This window comes from Ranitomeya imitator, chromosome 4 (genome assembly GCF_032444005.1).
Source record: "Ranitomeya imitator isolate aRanImi1 chromosome 4, aRanImi1.pri, whole genome shotgun sequence".
In the NCBI taxonomy this organism is placed as follows: Eukaryota; Metazoa; Chordata; class Amphibia; order Anura; family Dendrobatidae; genus Ranitomeya; species Ranitomeya imitator.
In genome coordinates this window covers 221,120,825-221,136,035 of record NC_091285.1, presented here as the reverse complement: position 1 = coordinate 221,136,035, position 15,211 = coordinate 221,120,825, and positions in this window count along the sequence as shown.

Here is a 15,211-nt window from a genome sequence, read left to right as displayed (position 1 = left end):
ACAGATTTTTTTTTTTTTTTTTTTTTCAGGGAGACTTGAGAGAAAAAAAAATACAAAAAAAATGATTTTTTTCAGGAATAATTTAGAAACCAAAGAAAATAAAATGATTGTTTCAGGGAGAATTTAGAAAACAAATAAAACAAAAAATAGGCTTTCTAGGGCCCACTGAGTGACAGATGACGCACACAGGAGTCAGGACTGGCACACAAGCCCAGAGGCCAATATTAACCCCTTCATGACCCAGCCTATTTTGACCTTAAAGACCTTGCCGTTTTTTGCAATTCTGACCAGTGTCCCTTTATGAGGTAATAACTCAGGAACGCTTCAACGGATCCTAGCGGTTCTGAGATTGTTTTTTCGTGACATCTTGGGCTTCATGTTAGTGGTAAATTTAGGTCAATAAATTCTGCGTTTATTTGTGATAAAAACGGAAATTTGGCGAAAATTTTGAAAATTTCGCAATTTTCACATTTTGAATTTTTATTCTGTTAAACCAGAGAGATATGTGACACAAAATAGTTAATAAATAACATTTCCCACATGTTTACTTTACATCAGCACAATTTTGCAAACAAAATTTTTTTTTGTTAGGAAGTTATAAAGGTTAAAATTTGACCAGCGATTTGTCATTTTTACAACGAAATTTACAAAACCATTTTTTTTAGGGACCACCTCACATTTGAAGTCAGTTTGAGGGGTCTATATGGCTGAAAATACCCAAAAGTGACACCATTCTAAAAACTGCACCCCTCAAGGTACTCAAAACCACATTCAAGAAGTTTATTAACCCTTCAGGTGCTTCACAGCAGCAGAAGCAACAAGGAAGGAAAAAATGAACATTTAACTTTTTAGTCACAAAAATTATCTTTTAGCAACAATTGTTTTATTTTCCCAATGGTAAAAGGAGAAACTGAACCATGAAAGTTGTTGTCCAATTTGTCCTGAGTACGCTGATACCTCATATGTGGGGGTAAACCACTGTTTGGGCGCACGGCAGGGCTTGGAAGGGAATGCGCGCCATTTGACTTTTTGAATCAAAAATTGGCTCCACTCTTTAGCGGACACCATGTCACGTTTGGAGAGCACCCGTGTGCCTAAAAATTGGAGCTCCCCCACAAGTGACCCCATTTTGGAAACTAGACGCCCCAAGGAACTTATCTAGATGCATAGTGAGCACTTTGAACCCCCAGGTTCTTCACAAATTGATCCGTAAAAATGAAAAAGTACTTTTTTTTCACAAAAAAATTCTTTTAGCCTCAATTTTTTCATTTTCACATGGGCAACAGGATAAAATGGATCCTAAAATGTGTTGGGCAATTTCTCCTGAGTACACCAATACCTCACATGTGGGGGTAAACCACTGTTTGGGCACATGGTAAGGCTCGGAAGGGAAGGAGCGCCATTTGACTTTTTGAATGAAAAATTATTTCCATCGTTAGCGGACACCATGTCGCGTTTGGATAGCTCCTGTGTGCCTAAACATTGGCGTTCCCCCACAAGTGACCCCATTTTGGAAACTAGACCCCCCAAGGAACTTATTTAGATGCCTAGTGAGCACTTTAAACCCTCAGGTGCTTCACAAATTGATCTGTAAAAATGAAAAAGTACTTTTTTTTCACAAAAAAATTCTTTTCGCCTCAATTTTTTCATTTTCACATGGGCAGTAGGATAAAATGGATCATAAAATTTGTTGGGCAATTTCTCCCGAGTACGCCGATACCTCATATGTGGGGGTAAACCACTGTTTGGGCACTCGGCAGGGCTCGGAAGGGAAGGAGCGCCATTTGACTTTTTGAATGGAAAATTAGCTCCATATGTTAGCGGACACCATGTCGCGTTTGGAGAGCCCCTGTGTGCCTAAACATTGGAGCTCCCCCACAAGTGACCCCATTTTGGAAACTAGACCCCCCAAGGAACTTATCTAGATGCACATTGAGCACTTTAAACCCCCAGGTGCTTCACAGAAGTTTATAACGCAGAGCCATGAAAATAAAAAATAATTTTCTTTCTTCAAAAATGATTTTTTAGCCTGGAATTTCCTATTTTGCCAAGGATAATAGGAGAAATTGGACCCCAAATATTGTTGTCCAGTTTGTCCTGAGTACGCTGATACCCCATATGTGGGGGTAAACCACTGTTTGGGCGCACGGCAGGGCTCGGAAGGGATGGCATGCCATTTTGCTTTTTAAATGGAAAATTAGCTCCAATCATTAGCGGACACCATGTCACGTTTGGAGAGCCCCTGTGTGCCTAAACATTGGTGATCCCCCAGAAATGACCCAATTTTGGAAACTAGACCCCCAAAGGAACTAATCTAGATGTGTGGTGAGGACCTTGAACCCCCAAGTGCTTCACAGAAGTTTATAACGCAGAGCCATGAAAATAAAAAAAAAAAATATTTTCTCAAAAATGATATTTTAGCCTGCAATTTTTTATTTTCCCAAGGGTAACAGGAGAAATTTCACCCCAAAAGTTGTTGTCCAGTTTCTCCTGAGTACGCTGATACCCCATATGTGGGGGTAAATCACTGTTTGGGCACATGCCGGGGCTCGGAAGTGAAGTAGTGACGTTTTGAAATGCAGACTTTGATGGAATGCTCTGTGGGCGTCACGTTGCGTTTGCAGAGCCCCTGATGTGGCTTAACAGTAGAAACCCCCCACAAGTGACCCCATTTTGGAAACTAGACCCCCAAAGGAACTTATCTAGATGTGTGGTGAGCACTTTGAACCCCCAAGTGCTTCATAGAAGTTTATAATGCAGAGCCGTGAAAATAATAAATACGTTTTCTTTCCTCAAAAATAATTATTTAGCCCAGAATTTTTTAATTTTCCCAAGGGTAACAGGAGAGATTTGACCCCAATATTTGTTGTCCAGTTTCTCCGGAGTACGGTGATACCCCATATGGGGGGGTAAACCACTGTTTGGGCACACGTTGGGGCTCGGAAGTGATGTAGTGACGTTTTGAAATGCAGACTTTGATGGAATGCTCTGCGGGCGTCACGTTGCGTTTGCAGAGCCCCTGATGTGCCTAAACAGTAGAAACCCCCCACAAGTGACCCCATTTTGGAAACTAGACCCCGAAAGGAACTTATCTAGATGTGTGGTGAGCACTTTGAACCCCCAAGTGCTTCATAGAAGTTTATAATGCAGAGCCGTGAAAATAATAAAAACGTTTTCTTTCCTCAAAAATAATTATTTAGCCCAGAATTTTTTATTTTCCCAAGGGTAACAGGAGAAATTGGACCCCAATAGTTGTTGTCGAGTTTCTCCTGAGTACGCTGATACCCCATATGTGGGGGTAAACCACTGTTTGGGCACACGTCGGGGCTCAGAAGGCAAGTAGTGACTTTTGAAATGCAGACTTTGATGGAATGGTCTGCGGGCGTCACATTGCGTTTGCAGAGCCCCTGGTGTGCCTAAACAGTAGAAACCCCCCATAAGTGACCACATTTTAGAAACTAGACCCCCCAAGGAACTTATCTAGATATGTGGTGAGCACTTTGAACCCCCAAGTGCTTCACAGACGTTTACAACGCAGAGCCGTGAAAATAAAAAATCATTTTTCTTTCCTCAAAAATGATGTTTTAGCAAACATTTTTTTAGATTCACAAGGGTAACAGGAGAAATTGGACCCCAGTAATTGTTGCGCAGTTTATCCTGAGTACACTGATACCCCATATGTGGGGGTAAACCACTGTTTGGGCACACGTCAGGGCTCGGAAGTGAGGGAGCACCATTTGACTTTTTGAATACGAGATTGGCTGGAATCAATGGTGGCGCCATGTTGCGTTTGGAGACCCCCTGATGTGCCTAAACAGTGGTAACCCCTCAATTCTACCTCCAACACTAACCCCCCCACACCCCTAACCCTAATCCCAACTGTAGCCATAACCCTAATCACAACCCTAACCACAACCCTAATTCCAACCCTAACCCTAAGGCTATGTGCCCACGTTGCGGATTCGTGTGAGATATTTCCGCTCCATTTTTGAAAAATCCGCGGGTAAAAGGCACTGCGTTTTACCTGCGGATTTTCCGCGGATTTCCAGTGTTTTTTGTGCAGATTTCACCTGCGGATTCCTATTGAGGAACAGGTGTAAAATGCCGCGGAATCCGCACAAAGAATTGACATGCTGCGGAAAATACAGCGCAGCGTTTCCGCGCGGTATTTTCTGCACCATGGGCACAGCGGATTTGGTTTTTCATATGTTTACATGGTACTGTAAACCTGATGGAATACTGCTGCGAATCCGCAGTGGCCAATCCGCAGCCAAATCCGCACCGTGTGCACATAGTCTAATTCTAAAGGTATGTGCACACGCTGCGGAAAACGCTGCGGATCCGCAGCAGTTTCCCATGAGTTTACAGTTCAATGTAGACCTATGGGAAACAAAAATCGCTGCACACATGCTGCGGAAAAACTGCACGGAAACGCAGCGGTTTACATTCCGCAGCATGTCACTTCTTTGTGCGGATTCCGCAGCGGTTTTACAACTGTTCTAATAGAAAATCGCAATTGTAAAACCGCAGTGAAATGCGCAGAAAAAAACGTGGTAAATCCGCCATAAATCCGCAGCGGTTTAGCACTGCGGATTTATCAAATCCGCAGCGGAAAAATCCGCAGAGGACCAGAATACGTGTGCACATACCGAAACCCTAACCCTAGCCCTAACCCTACCCCTAACCCTAGCCCTAACCCTACCCCTAACCATATCCCTACCCCTAACCCTACCCCTAACCCTACCCCTAACCCTACCCCTAACCCTACCCCTAACCCTAACCCTAACCCTAGCCCTAACCCTAGCCCTACCCCTAACCATACCCCTAGCCCTAACCCTAACCCTACCCCTAACCCTAACCCTACCCCTAACCCTAACCCTATTCTAACATTAGTGGAAAAAAAAATTTCTTTATTTTTTTATTGTCCCTACCTATGGGGGTGACAAAGGGGGGGGGGGTCATGTATTATTTTTTTTATTTTGATCACTGAGATATAATCTATCTCAGTGATCAAAATGCACTTTACATAGTAACATAGTAACATAGTTAGTAAGGCCGAAAAAAGACATTTGTCCATCCAGTTCAGCCTATATTCCATCATAATAAATCCCCAGATCTACGTCCTTCTACAGAACCTAATAATTGTATGATACAATATTGTTCTGCTCCAGGAAGACATCCAGGCCTCTCTTGAACCCCTCGACTGAGTTCGCCATCACCACCTCCTCAGGCAAGCAATTCCAGATTCTCACTGCCCTAACAGTAAAGAATCCTCTTCTATGTTGGTGGAAAAACCTTCTCTCCTCCAGACGCAAAGAATGCCCCCTTGTGCCCGTCACCTTCCTTGGTATAAACAGATCCTCAGCGAGATATTTGTATTGTCCCCTTATATACTTATACATGGTTATTAGATCGCCCCTCAGTCGTCTTTTTTCTAGACTAAATAATCCTAATTTCGCTAATCTATCTGGGTATTGTAGTTCTCCCATCCCCTTTATTAATTTTGTTGCCCTCCTTTGTACTCTCTCTAGTTCCATTATATCCTTCCTGAGCACCGGTGCCCAAAACTGGACACAGTACTCCATGTGCGGTCTAACTAGGGATTTGTACAGAGGCAGTATAATGCTCTCATCATGTGTATCCAGACCTCTTTTAATGCACCCCATGATCCTGTTTGCCTTGGCAGCTGCTGCCTGGCACTGGCTGCTCCAGGTAAGTTTATCATTAACTAGGATCCCCAAGTCCTTCTCCCTGTCAGATTTACCCAGTGGTTTCCCGTTCAGTGTGTAATGGTGATATTGATTCCATCTTCCCATGTGTATAACCTTACATTTATCATTGTTAAACCTCATCTGCCACCTTTCAGCCCAAGTTTCCAACTTATCCAGATCCATCTGTAGCAGAATACTATCTTCTCTTGTATTAACTGCTTTACATAGTTTTGTATCATCTGCAAATATCGATATTTTACTGTGTAAACCTTCTACCAGATCATTAATGAATATGTTGAAGAGAACAGGTCCCAATACTGACCCCTGCGGTACCCCACTGGTCACAGCGACCCAGTTAGAGACTATACCATTTATAACCACCCTCTGCTTTCTATCACTAAGCCAGTTACTAACCCATTTACACACATTTTCCCCCAGACCAAGCATTCTCATTTTGTGTACCAACCTCTTGTGCGGCACGGTATCAAACGCTTTGGAAAAATCGAGATATACCACGTCCAATGACTCACCGTGGTCCAGCCTATAGCTTACCTCTTCATAAAAACTGATTAGATTGGTTTGACAGGAGCGATTTCTCATAAACCCATGCTGATATGGAGTTAAACAGTTATTCTCATTGAGATAATCCAGAATAACATCCCTCAGAAACCCTTCAAATATTTTACCAACAATAGAGGTTAGACTTACTGGCCTATAATTTCCAGGTTCACTTTTACAGCCCTTTTTGAATATTGGCACCACATTTGCTATGCGCCAGTCCTGCGGAACAGACCCTGTCGCTATAGAGTCACTAAAAATAAGAAATAATGGTTTATCTATTACATTACTTAGTTCTCTTAGTACTCGTGGGTGTATGCCATCCGGACCCGGAGATTTATCTATTTTAATCTTATTTAGCCGGTTTCGCACCTCTTCTTGGGTTAGATTGGTGACCCTTAATATAGGGTTTTCATTGTTTCTTGGGATTTCACCTAGCATTTCATTTTCCACCGTGAATACCGTGGAGAAGAAGGTGTTTAATATGTTAGCTTTTTCCTCGTCATCTACAACCATTCTTTCCTCACTATTTTTTAAGGGGCCTACATTTTCAGTTTTTATTCTTTTACTATTGATATAGTTGAAGAACAGTTTGGGATTAGTTTTACTCTCCTTAGCAATGTGCTTCTCTGTTTCCTTTTTGGCAGCTTTAATTAGTTTTTTAGATAAAGTATTTTTCTCCCTATAGTTTTTTAGAGCTTCAATGGTGCCATCCTGCTTTAGTAGTGCAAATGCTTTCTTTTTACTGTTAATTGCCTGTCTTACTTCTTTGTTTAGCCACATTGGGTTTTTCCTATTTCTAGTCCTTTTATTCCCACAAGGTATAAACCGCTTACACTGCCTATTTAGGATGTTCTTAAACATTTCCCATTTATTATCTGTATTCTTATTTCTGAGGATATTGTCCCAGTCTACCAGATTAAGGGCATCTCTAAGCTGGTCAAACTTTGCCTTCCTAAAGTTCAGTGTTTTTGTGACTCCCTGACAAGTCCCCCTAGTGAAAGACAGGTGAAACTGCACAATATTGTGGTCGCTATTTCCTAGATGCCCGACCACCTGCAGATTTGTTATTCTGTCAGGTCTATTAGATAGTATTAGGTCTAAAAGTGCTGCTCCTCTGGTTGGATTCTGCACCAATTGTGAAAGATAATTTTTCTTGGTTATTAGCAGAAACCTGTTGCCTTTATGGGTTTCACAGGTTTCTGTTTCCCAGTTAATATCCGGGTAGTTAAAGTCCCCCATAACCAGGACCTCATTATGGGTTGCAGCTTCATCTATCTGCTTTAGAAGTAGACTTTCCATGGTTTCTGTTATATTTGGGGGTTTGTAACAGACCCCAATGAGAATTTTGTTACCATTTTTCCCTCCATGAATTTCAACCCATATGGACTCGACATCCTCATTCCCTTCGCTAATATCCTCCCTTAAAGTGGACTTTAGACAAGACTTTACATAGAGACAAACCCCTCCTCCTCTCCGATTTTTACGATCCTTTCTAAACAGACTGTAACCCTGTAAGTTAACTGCCCAGTCATAGCTTTCATCTAACCATGTCTCGGTTATTCCCACTATGTCAAAGTTACCTGTAGATATTTCTGCTTCTAGTTCTTCCATCTTGTTTGTCAGGCTTCTGGCGTTTGCGAGCATGCAGTTTAGAGGATTTTGTTTTGTTCCAATCTCCTCACTGTGGATTGTTTTAGAAATGTTCTTACCTCCCTTCTGAGTATGTTTTCCTGGGTCGTCTTTGTTCAAGTCTAATGTTTTTCTTCCCGTCCCCTCTTCTTCTAGTTAAACGCCCTCCTGATGAGTGTAGCGAGTCTTCTGGCGAATGTGTGTTTCCCTGGTTTGTTGAGGTGTAGTCCGTCTCTGGCGAGGAGTCCATCATACAAGTAATTCACACCGTGGTCCAGGAATCCGAATCCTTGTTGTCTGCACCATCGTCTTAGCCAGTTGTTTGCATCAAGGATCCTGTTCCATCTCCTGGTGCCATGCCCGTCTACTGGAAGGATAGAAGAAAAAACTACCTGTGCATCCAGTTCCTTTACTTTCTTCCCCAACTCTTCAAAGTCCTTGCAGATTGTCGGTAGGTCCTTCCTTGCCGTGTCATTGGTGCCAACATGTATCAGAAGAAATGGGTGGACGTCCTTGGAGCTGAAGAGCTTTGGTATCCTATCGGTCACATCCTTGATCATCGCACCTGGAAGGCAGCATACTTCTCTTGCAGTTATGTCCGGTCTGCAGATGGCTGCTTCTGTGCCTCTCAGTAGTGAGTCTCCCACCACCACCACTCTTCGTTGCTTCTTGGCTGTACTTTTTGCTGTCACTTGTTGCTGTGTGCCCTTTTCTTTTTTGCTTGCTGGTATTGCTTCATTCTTAGGTGTGCCATCTTCATCCTCTACAAAGATTTGATATCGGTTCTTCAGTTGTGTGGTTGGTGATTTCTCCATGGTCTTCTTGCTTCTTTTGGTCACATGCTTCCACTCATCTGCTTTTGGAGGTTCTCTGACACTTTTTTCACCTTCTGTGACCAGTAGAGATGCTTCTGTTCTGTCTAGAAAGTCTTCATTCTCTTTGATGAGTTTCAAAGTTGCTATTCTTTCTTCCAGACCCCGCACCTTTTCTTCTAAAAGGGCCACTAGTCTACACTTCTGACAGGTGAACTTTGGTACACTTTGGAACGAATCTGCCGGCCGGCAGATTCGGCGGGCGCACTGCGCATGCGCCCGCCATTTTGGAAGATGGCGGCGCCCAGGGAGAAGACGGACGGGACCACGGCTGGATCGGTAAGTATGATGGGGTGGGGGCGGACCACGGGGGGGGGATCGGAGCACGGGGGGGGAATCGGAGCGCGGCAGGCGTGGAACGGAGCACGGGGGGCTGGAACGGAGCACGGGGGGGTGGAACGGAGCACGGGGGGGGTGGATCTGAATGCAGGGGGGGTGATTGGATCACGGGGGGGTGATTGGAGCACGGGGGGGTGATTGGAGCACGGGGGGAGCGGACAAGAGCACGGGGGGGAGCGGAGCACAGGACGGAGGGGAGCCAGAGCAGTGTACCGGACAGATCGGAGGGCTGGGGGGGCGATCGGTGGAGTGGGGTGGGGGCACACTAGTATTTCCAGCCATGGCCGATGATATTGCAGCATCGGCCATGGCTGGATTGTAATATTTCACCCGTTATAATAGGTGAAATATTACAAATCGCTCTGATTGGCAGTTTCACTTTCAACAGCCAATCAGAGCGATCGTAGCCACGAGGGGGTGAAGGCACCCCCCCTGGGCTAAACTACCACTCCCCCTGTCCCTGCAGATCGGGTGAAATGGGAGTTAACCCTTTCACCCGATCTGCAGGGACGCGATCTTTCTGTGACACAGCATATGCGTCACAGGTCGGATTGGCACCGACTTTCATGACGCATACGCTGTGTCACAGGTCGGGAAGGGGTTAATCTCCCACTTTTTTTTTTTTCCAGGGAAAATTTATAAACCCAATAAAATAATAAAAAAATAGGCTTTCTATGGCCCACTATCTGAGAGAGAGAGAGATGGCACGCTTAGGACTGGCACACAAGCCCAAAGGCCAATATTAATCTCCCACTGATTGATTTAATGATTTTTTCAGGTAGAATTTAGAACCCAAATCAAGCAAAAAAATTAATAGGCTTTCTATGGCCCACTGAGTGAGAGATGGCACACACAGGAGTAAGGAGTGGCACACAAGCCCTGAGGCCAATATTTTTCTCCCACTGATTGATTGATTGATTTTTTCAGGTAGAATTATGAACCCAAATCAACCAAAAAAATAAATAGGCTTTCTATGGCCCACTATTTGTGAGAGAGATGGCACGCTCAGGACTGGCACACAAGCCCAGAGGCCAATATTAATCTCCCACTTTTTTTTTTTTTCCAGGGAAAATTTATAAACCCAATAAAATAATAAAAAAATAGGCTTTCTATGGCCCACTATCTGAGAGAGAGAGAGATGGCACGCTTAGGACTGGCACACAAGCCCAAAGGCCAATATTAATCTCCCACTGATTGATTTATTGATTTTTTCAGGTAGAATTTAGAACCCAAATCAAGCAAAAAAATTAATAGGCTTTCTATGGCCCACTGAGTGAGAGATGGCACACACAGGAGTAAGGAGTGGCACACAAGCCCTGAGGCCAATATTTTTCTCCCACTGATTGATGTTGTGATTTTTTCTGGTAGATTTTGGAACCCAAATCAAGCAAAAAAATAAATAGGCTTTCTATGGCCCACTGAGTGAGAGATGACACAGACAGAGATGGCACTCTAGCAGAAATGTCAATCTTAATCTCCCACAAAAAAAAAAAAAAAAAAAGGAACTGTCCTTCAATTACTATCTCCCTGCAGTAATCTCAGCCAGGTATGGCAGGCAGCAATAAGGAGTGGACTGATGCACAAATTAAATAAAAAGTGTGGACAAACAAACAAGATAGCTGTGCAGAAAGGAAGGAACAAGAGGATTTGTGCTTTGAAAAAAGCAGTTGGTTTGCACAGCGGCGTACACACAGCAATGCAGCTATCAGGGAGCCTTCTAGGGCAGCCCAATGAGCTACAGCGCTGAGGAAAAAAAAAAAAAAAAGGAGCTTCCACTGTCCCTGCACACCGAAGGTGGTGTTGGGCAGTGGAAATCGCTACAGCACAAGCGGTTTTGTGGTTAATGGACCCTGCCTAACGCTATCCCTGCTTCTGACGAAGCGGCAGCAACCTCTCCCTAAGCTCAGATCAGCAGCAGTAACATGGCGGTCGGCGGGAACTCCCCTTTATAGCCCCTGTGACGCCGCAGACAGCAAGCCAATCACTGCAATGCCCTTCTCTAAGATGGTGGGGACCAGGACCTATGTCATCACGCTGCCCACACTCTGCGTTTACCTTCATTGGCTGAGAAATGGCGCTTTTCGCGTCATTGAAACGCGACTTTGGTGCGAAAGTCGCGTACCGCATGGCCGACCACGCACAGGGGTCGGATCGGGTTTCATGAAACTCGACTTCGCCAAAAGTCGGCGACTTTTGAAAATGTTCGACCCATTTCGCTCAACCCTAGTAATAAGATGTATAACTATGTGCTTAATTCTAAAACTCTGGGCAAAACGGTCAATGAAAAAGACCTGGGAGTATGGGGGGATGACAAACTCACATTTAGTGGGCAGTGTCAGGCAGCTGCTACAAAGGCAAATAAAATAATGGGATGCATTAAAAGAGGCATAGATGCTCATGAGGAGAACATAATTTTACCTCTATACAAGTCATTAGTTCGACCACACTTAGAATACTGTGTACAGTTCTGGTCTCCGGTGTATAAGAAAGACATAGCTGAACTGGAGCGGGTGCAGAGAAGAGCGACCAAGGTTATTAGAGGACTGGGGGGTCTGCAATACCAAGATAGGTTATTACACTTGGGGCTATTTAGTTTGGAAAAACGAAGGCTAAGGGGTGATCTTATGTTAATGTATAAATATATGCGGGGACAGTACAAAGACCTTTCTGATAATCTTTTTAATCATAGACCTGAGACAGGGACAAGGGGGCATCCTCTACGTCTGGAGGAAAGAAGGTTTACGCATAATACCAGACACGGATTCTTTATTGTAAGAGCAGTGAGATTAAGGAACTCTCTGCCGTATGATGTTGTAATGAGTGATTCATTACTTAAATTTAAGAGGGGACTGGATGCCTTTCTTGAAAAGTATAATGTTACAGGGTATATATACTAGATTCTTTGTTAGGGTGTTGATCCAGGGAACTAGTCTGATTGCCGTATGTGGAGTCAGGAAGGAATTTTTTTCCCTAATGTGGAGCTTACTCTTTGCCACATGGGGTTTTTTAGCCTTCCTCTGGATCAACATGTTAGGGTATGTTAAGTTAGGCTATGGGTTGAACTAGATGGACTTAAAGTCGTCCTTCAACCTTAAAAACTATGTTACTATGTTACTATATACTCGAGTATCAGCTGAGATTTTCAGCCCATATTTTTAGGCTAAAAGTGCCTTTCTCAGCTTATACTCAAGTTATTGTCCCAGGGCGTTGGTGGGGGAGGGGAGTGGCAGCTGACACATCATACTTACCTGCTCCCAGCATGGTCCCTGCTTCTCAAATTGTCGCTGATGCCGGCAGCTTGTTCCTGTGTTCAGCGGTCATGTGGTACCGCTCATTAAAGTAATGAATATGGACGCGACCTCACTCCCTTAGGGTTGGAGCGCATATTCATTACTATAATGAGCGGTGCCATGTGACCGCTAAACACAGGAACAAGCTGCCGGCACGCGCCAGAGACCATCGCATCGGAGAAGCAGGGACCGCGCCAAGAGGGTGAGAATGACAGGAGAGGGTGAACCATGCGATATTCACCTGTCCCTGTTCCACTGCCGGGTTCCATCTTCAGCATCCTCTGGCTGTGACGTTCAGGTCAGAGAGCTCGATGACCTGTTCAGTGCGCTCCCTCTGCCTGAAACGTCACTGTAGAGACCGGAAGACACAGCGACGCGTGGCGATGGAACAGGGACAGGTGTATATCACAAGTGCCACGGCCTAAGCAACGAGAGGTGAGTATGTCATTTTTTTATCACAGAAGCAGCAGCATATGGGGCATAATCTGTGGAGCATCTTATGGGGCCATAAACTGCAGGGGAATAGCGAGGAGAGAGGTGGATTAGCCGGGCAGCAGAGTTGAGGACAGAATGGAGCAGTGCATAAGAGTTAGTGGGGAGGCCACAGAGGAGAGTGTTGCAGTAGTTGAGGTGGGAGATGATGAGGGCATGCACAAGAGTTTTGGTAGATTGTGGGCTGAGGAAGGGATGGATTCTGGCAATGTTTTTGAGTTGGAGGAGACAGGAGGTGACAAGAGTTTGGACATGTGGTTTGAAGGACAGGGCACAGTCGAGAGTTACTCCAAGGTATAGATGGAAAAAAGTAGGGGCCCTAGGACAGAGCCTTGAGGGACTTCAACAGAGAGAGGGCAGAATGAGGAGGTAGTGTGGGACTGGGAAACACTAAATGTGCAGTCGGAAAGGTATGAGGCAATCCAGGACAGGGCAAGGTCTTTTATGTCAAGGGAAGAAAGAATCTGTAGCAGTACGCAATGGTTGACTGTGTCGAAGGCAGAGGACAGGTTGAGATGGAGAAGGATGGAGAACTGTCTTTTAGTTTTGGCTGTAAATTAGTAGTAATTTAATAGTCATCTTGTGTTTCATTTTTTTAAATAATTGTGCCAAAAGTTATTGCCTTCTTACCAAGCTACCTGCCCATTATACTGTAACCCATCCCAGCCTTGTGCAGGTCTCCAATTTTGTCTCTGGTATCCTTAGACAGCTTTTTGGTCTTGGCCAAGGTGGAGAGTTTGGAGTGTGATTCATTGTGTGGACAAGTGTCTTTCATACAGGTAGCAAGTTCAAAAAGGTGCAATTAATACTTGTAGTGAATGCAGAGAAGGAGGGTTTCTTAACCCCTTTCCGACATCGGGCGTACATTTACATCTATGAAGGACTCCCTCCCTTTGATGTGGGCTCTGGTGATGAGCCCATGCCTTTCCCAGTACATGTCAGCTGTTTTGAACAGTTGAAATGTGCCCAGAACAGCTGCGGCTATTAACCCGTTAAATGACGCTGTCAAATGCTGACAGCGGCATTTAACATGTTTTTCTGGTGACCCCCATCACGTGATCCGGGGTTACCAGTGGGTTGGCATGACAACCAGAGATCTCCTGAAGACCTCTATGGCTGTCACTGCTGGCCTGCTATCAGGGCCGTATTTAGAGTTTCTGCTGCCCTAGGCACTTTTACTGCTGCCTCGCCTTTGGTGAATATGACACTATCGGCAGTGACTTTGCCATAAATCGCTGATGTGAAAGTAGCCTTTTGCAGCAGATTCAGCAGTTTTTCCGCATCTGCCGCGTAACAGATCGCAGTACTCAGTTTCTATTCTGTGCCCACTCACTTTTCTTCCCCCATACTGTCTCCTCACACTATTCCCCTCCCTCCTCATACTGTCTCCTCTCACATCCCCCCTGTTCACCATCCTGTCTCCTCATATATTTATTCCTCACTTTCTATACTGCCTGTTCACCTGACTCCCCATACTTTGTCTGCACACATCCCATCACCCTCACTCCCCGTACTCTGTCCACATCCATTTTTCACATCGCTACTCATACTGTGTCCACACACATTCCTTCGTTCGCTCCCCATACTGTCTGCACCCATCCCCCATATTGTTTCCTCACATATGCCCGCTATTCCCGGATACTGTTTCCTCATACATGCCCCCATTCCCCAGTACTGTTTCCTCATACATGTCCCCCATCCTCCCATCCTGTATGCATGGCTCGGCTCCCCCATCTTGTATGCATGACTAGGGTCCCCCATCCTCCCATCTTGTATGCATGGCTCGGCTCCCGCATCCTCCCATCTTGTATGCATGGCTCGGTTCCCCCATCCTCCCACCCTGTATGCATGGTTCCCCCATCCTGTATGCATGGCTCTCCCATCCTCCCTGTTATGATCTGGTGGTTTAGGAACAACATGAGACAAGCTCTGAAGGAGGTGGTATCTGTACTGACCGCAGACCCTGAACCTAGCAGCGCAACTAGAAATAGCCGTGGGGGGTACCTGACGCTCCCTAGACCCCTTGGCACAGCCTAAGATCTAACTTCCCCTAAAGATGGAATCAGGAAACGTATCTTGCCTCAGAGAAAATCCCCAAAGGAAAGATAGCCCCCCACAAATATTGACGGTGAGAGGAGGGGAAAATAACATGCGCAGAGATGAAATCAGATTTTAGCATAGGAGGCCAGTCTAGCTTGATAGATAGGACAGGAAAGGATACTGTGCGGTCAGTATAAAAACTACAAAACAATCCACACAGAGTTTACAAAATCTCCACACCTGACTAAAGGTGTGGAGGGTAAATCTGTTTCCCAGA